Source organism: Chenopodium album, chromosome 24 (genome assembly GCF_948465745.1).
Source record: "Chenopodium album chromosome 24, dcCheAlbu1.1, whole genome shotgun sequence".
Lineage (NCBI taxonomy): Eukaryota > Viridiplantae > Streptophyta > Magnoliopsida > Caryophyllales > Amaranthaceae > Chenopodium > Chenopodium album.
This window is the reverse complement of record NC_137857.1, coordinates 23,611,646-23,617,873: the sequence shown is the minus strand read 5'-3', so window position 1 is coordinate 23,617,873 and position 6,228 is coordinate 23,611,646. Positions and strand designations below refer to the sequence as shown.

Genomic DNA, 6,228 nt, shown 5'->3' with positions numbered 1-6,228 from the left:
ATACTAGGACAAACACGAGAAATAAACTAGAAGAAATCAAATTTAATAAGCACTAGGGCTAGGATCCACATGCATTCATAATGGAATCAACTAATTGGGAGGTCAAATTGGCTAAGTTAACCAATGTGAGGGAAGATCAATCATGCAACCAATAAAGCATATCAAGCTATTCTCCTAGAGGTCTAACTAGCGTCAACTACGATAAACTCTAGTTAGGAAACATCACAAGACACCTCAATCGTGTAAATGCAAGCCACAAATCAATGGTCTGTATCAATGTGAACTTATAGTGCAATCTAGTGCAACAATCAAAGTTAGCCACTCTTTAATTAATCACACACATGCAAATGATCATCAAAACTCCATCAATTTTCCCCAATTAGCATTAATCCATTACTCATACATGCTTCACCATTACCCTAGCATTCTAACTACTCACAATCCATAGAATTCAAGATTAAAACAAAGCTAAACAACAAATTCATCATGATCAAATTGAACAAACTAAAATCAAATCACAAATCAATCAAACTTCAATCAAACTTGAACATTCAACAAAACAATTGAAATGAAACTAAAGATTGAACTAAAGAAAAGGAAATCTTACAATCTTGATCAAAGATTAAAGGAATTAAAGAAAGCTTCAATCATCAACTATCCACCATGAATTTCTCTCACTAAAGCCTATAGTTTCTCTCTCTAAAATGCTCTCTAATTTTATCAAAAACTAATTCTAATTCTATTCTAATTCTTCTCTAATGATACTCTCTCTAAAAATAGAAGGAAAGACTATATATAGGAAAGATACAAAAGAAGAGTTGGTTAGATCGTCCCAAAAAGAGACCCCGGGAGGTGCGGGCGCACGAAAAAGGGTACGGAACAGGGCACCCAGGCAGGTGCGCCCGCAACACACTGGTGCGCGGCCGCACCACCCTCGTGTGCGGCCGCACCACCCTCGTGGGCACTTTCTCTCTTTCTTCGTCCTAGCTCATCCTCGTGCGCTTGTCTTGGTGATGATGATGAATGACAGGGTAAAGTCGTATCACCTAATCAAAAGTAATTACTTAAGTCCTCTAACTAAAGTAGATAGGGAAGTAGGGTCGAATCCACAAGGAAACTAGTCTTTCTATTCTTAATTATTAATAGCAATCTAAATTATTAGTAACAATTTGTTGTGATTTAAAGATTACACTACGAAGAATATAAGTAGGGAGAATAAAATAGGAGGAATAAATGAATTAAAGACCTAGGGCATAGGTTCACCAATAAATAATACTCCAGGGTAAAACATAATAACCAATCATCAATGCAACAATTAACCCTAAACATCAATTCTCATCTCTCGAATCTTGAATCAATATTGTCAAACTCATGCATAAAAGATTAAGCCTAATCTAGTCACATAGCATTAAATCAATCAATAGGAAATTAATCTAGCATTGATAATTAACAGCAATAAATTACCCCTTCATATTATTTATGGATCCTCATAAACCATAAAAAGAGAACTACTCACACATAATTAAATCTAAACTAATCAAAGAAATAAAATAAGACATGATCGAAGGAATAAAATAAATAACTGAGATTAAGAGGAAAGAAATCATTACCAATGTAATCGGAATAAAGAGTCGAGAAAAGAACAAAGTATAAAGTGTAGAGCGAGAAAATAAGCTTAAGTAGAGAGAGAAAGTCTAAGAGAAAGAATTACAAAAGTGAAGAGAAAATAAGGAAGTGTAAAAGAATCCTAAATTTGCTTAACGAAAACATATTTATAATAAGCAAGAATCCTAAACTAAAACAAACTAAACGACGCTTAGAACGTCCTCATCAAAGACACGCGCCGGACCGGGCGCCACACCTCCCGACCGGGCTCCCCTTTTTGATCGGGCGAAGGGCTGCTGCGATATAAGTCTTTTTTGCCCGATCCGGCGCGTCATCGGGCTGACCACCGGGCGGACCATCGGGCGAACCATCGGGCGGATACCCTTGGGTCGCTTGGACTCCTCGTTTGGGCTCGTAACTTGGCCCAAACCAAATATCCTCTTTTGGGCTTTAATCATTCGGTCCAAATGCCTCGTCTTCACACACGTCTAGCCCTTATTCACCGGTTTGATTACTCTAACCGATCTTAGGCTACAAAAGATGGTCGTGCTCCTCCAATGCTCGTGGTTGCTCCATAAAATTCAAGGAAAATGCTACAAAAGTGCAAATTCCTACAAAAATCAACAAAAACTACGAAAACACTAGAAAACACCAATTAGTAATAAAAGTGGCTCTAAAGAGCCAAAAACACTACTAATAATGACCCTCTAAATTCTCTTCGTTCTCGCGCCCGGTCGAGCGGTCCTTCACCCAGTCGGGCCCGAGGCAATGTTTGGTACGAGAGACTCCTTCTCTTTTTTCCAAATTTGACTAACTCTTTTCCTTCTAACCTGTACAACTCAATAAACTCATTAAACTCTCTCCTCTCACAAGAAAAAGAAAGAAGACTAAAAAAATTAAGAAAAATACGGGTTGCCTCCCGCAAAGCGCTGGTTTATCTAGGTCCCGCACGACCCTCTTACCACATGTCGAGAAGTTAAGCCCCTTAGCCAATCGCCTGGTCGGGTGGTTCTTCACCCAGTTGAGCGATTTTTAAACCACGACTCGGCTTCCTAACACATCCTGTAAGGCGCCAATTCACCCTATTGGGTGGATCCTCATTGACTTAAACTGGTGGTTCTTTTCTTTTCGATTGAGAACCCTTTTTGACCGTTGGTTGCCTCAATTTATCACTTTGTTGAGCTATTACAACACGGTATGGTGGAACTCTCACTATAGGCTCATTTTCCGCAACTTGTGTACTTATTTCCACCTTCTCATCTTCAAAACCAAGACCTTCACAGTATAAAGCTTTCTCTATTGCGTCCACTTCCTTTTTCCATCGGTTAGTTGTACCTGTAGAAGATGCAACACACGATACCGCCTCCAAGGGATCTTTAACAAAAGCTTGGGGCTTATTAGAACAATTACCAACCACATCAATTTTATAACACTTCTCCTCTAGCATGGGGCTTTTAGGGGTATTATTCAAATTCAAAACAATTTTATCATCCCCTACTGATAGTGTCAATTTACCACATTTTACATCAATAATTGCTCCTGCAGTATTAAGGAAGGGTCTACCCAAAATGATTGGGGTTTGCAAATCCTCAAACATATCAAGAACAACAAAATCCACAGGTATATAAAATTTACCTACTTTAACAGGGACGTCTTCTAATATGCCTATGGGGTATTTAGAAGAACGATCAGCCATTTGCAGAGTAATGTTAGTAGACTTTAATTTACCTATTTTTAGCTTTGAACACACTGATAATGGCATGACACTAACACTAGCACCTAAATCACATAATGCATTATCAATCATTAGATTGCCAATATGACAAGGGATAGAAAAACTACCAGGATCCTTTAGTTTGGGTGGAGATTTATTTTGTAGTACGACACTACATTCTACAGTAAAAGCGACAGTCTCTACCTCACTAATGGACCTTTTCCTAGTCAATATTTCTTTCATGAATTTTGCATGTGCAGGGATTTGTGTAATAGAACTGTTACCTGCAAATCCTTCACCATCTCTAGGAATTTACCAAACTACTTATCCACTTTAGTCTTCAAATGTCAATTTGGGAATGGTAATTTGATAATTGGTTGTTGCTCATCATTACTCTTGTCTTGAGTTACAACCTTTCCTGGCGTTTTACCCTGCAATGTAACATCAGAAATATTAGTTCTACCCTTTAGCCCTGCAGGGCTAGGATTAATATCCTTTGGTATAAAAGAATCAGGATTAGCAATTTCTGTTAAAACAGGTTCATCATCCTTGGGCATAGGAGGCCCTTCATAGTGTGAACCACTCCTAAGGGTAATTGCAAACGCCTGATCTGTGGTTTGTATTGGCTGCGATGGTAGGGCTCCCTGCTGGCAAACTTGAAGAGCAGCGGCTAACTGTGCAATTTGAGTATCTATGACTTTATTATGAGCTATAATTGAGTCAATTTGTGAGTATCTACTCTCCATATGCTTTTGCATACTAGCTAATATCACTCTAATATCTGATAAGGCTAGGTCGGAGGGTGGTGGAGGAGTTTGTGCTTGGTTTTTCTGAACAACATTGGGATGGTAGTATTTCTGCTGTGGTGGTGGTGCTTGTTGTTGTGATTGTTGTGGAGGTGGAAGTGTGGGGTTTTGCACGTTAGTGCTCCGGTAGGAAAAATAAGGATGGTTCCGGTACCCAAGATTATAGGTATTGGAGTATGGGTTATTTTGCTTGATGGATTGAAAAGCGTTAACCTGCTCTATGGAAATCCTGCACTCTTGTTCTTAGTGACCTACAATTCCACAGTTTTCACAAAAAGCATCGTTAGCATTATTATCAATTGTAGAAACATTAGCTACATTAGAATTAGCAGTACTAAGATTATCCAATTTTTGACAAATAGAGGTTAGTTGAGCTTGCAAAAAGGATACTGAATCAACGTGATGTTTTCCCTTGTTTGCAAAACCTCTAGGATTCCCATATTGGGAATTGTGGATTGCCATATCTTCGATAACCTGACCTGCATCATCAACATTAAGGTTCATAAACCTCCCATTAGCTGCAGAGTCTAAAATTGTTCTAGAGGAATTTCCAATCCCATTGTAGAAAGCTTGTATCAACTGCCACTGTGCTAAATTATGATGGGGGCACTCTCTCTGCAGATCTTTAAATCTTTCCCAAGCATCATATAACATTTCATCCTGCTCTTGGGAAAAATTTTGAATTGCACTTCTCAATAAGGCTGTTCTCTCTGTAGGGTAATATTTATTATAGAAATTTAAAACAAGAGTTTCCTAGTTAGTAATGCCAAGTGCAGTTCTATTTAAACCATTAAACCACAATTTAGCTTTTCCACATAAAGAGAAAGGAAAAAGAATCTCCCTTATTTGGTCTTGCGTGACCCCAGCTTGCCTTATAGTGTTACAGTATTGACAGTAGTCGGCAATGTGTAGATTAGGGTCTTCACCCTTAGCTCCACTAAATTGCTTCCTTTCTATCATCGTGATGAACTGAGGCTTGATCTCGAACTAAACTCCCTCGAGATATGGCGTAGGAGAAAGGTGGGGAAAATGCGCCAAAGATGGCTGCGAATAGTCGCTAAGCTTTTTAGGTGGATTTCGTGGCATCTCTAATTCTAATTCTGAAGAAGTTTCTAATGAGGTTTCTGAATCACTAGAATCAGATGGAGGGCCTCTAGGAATATTACCACCGGAACTCGCCAATATTTTCCTGTATAAATTTTTTTGCCTATGGAAAGAGCGCTCGATCTCAGGATCGAATGGAATGTAACCTGATCTGGAACACCTGGGCATAAACAAAGAACTAGACAACAAATATGAGAACTGTCCCAAAGAACTTACGTTCTCTGGGACGAAAGAAAATAATCTAGACTACAAAACAATCAGAAATAAAAATAAAACCGTTTCCCCGGCAACGGCGCCAAATTTTGACAGGCTAAAGTCGTATCACCTAATCAAAAGTAATTACCTAAGTCCTCTAACTAAAGTAAATAGGGAAGTAGGGTCGAATCTACAGGGAAACTAGTCTTTCTATTCCTAATTAATTAATAGCAATCTAAATTATTAGTAACAATTTGTTGTGATTTAAAGATTATACTACGAAGAATATAAGTAGGGAGAATAAAATAGGAGGAATCAATGAATTAAAGACCTAGGGCATAGGTTCACCAATAAATAATACTCCAGGGAAAAACATAATAACCAATCATCAATGCATCAATTAACCAGATTATAAAGGGCTTTCGCTACTTATTACAATCACAGAATTAATCTACCGGTATTAAATCTCATCTCTCGAATCTTGACTTAACGATTTATATATAGATTAACCTGCCTATTGAAACTAGAGCTAAACATCAATTCTCATCTCTCGAATCTCGAATCAATATTGTCAAACTCATGCATAAAAGATCAAGCCTAATCTAGTCACAGAGCATTAAATCAATCAATAGGAAATTAATCTAGCATTGATAATTAACAGCAATAAATTACCCCTTCATATTATTTATGGATCCCCATAAACCATAGAAAGAGAACTACTCACACATAATTAAATCTAAACTAATCAAAGCAATAAAATAAGACATGATCGAAGGAATAAAATAAATAACTGAGATTAAGAGG

General features: G+C 37.9%; 1 non-coding gene across 1 annotated transcript; it reads left to right on the top strand.

The window, feature by feature from the left end:
• The first annotated feature begins 4,717 nt into the window (after positions 1–4,717).
• Positions 4,718–4,824, top strand: LOC145612929 (small nucleolar RNA R71). Its single transcript, XR_014106833.1, has one exon. It is a non-coding gene; the product is annotated as a small nucleolar RNA R71 (small nucleolar RNA).
• The last annotated feature ends 1,404 nt before the right edge of the window (positions 4,825–6,228 follow it).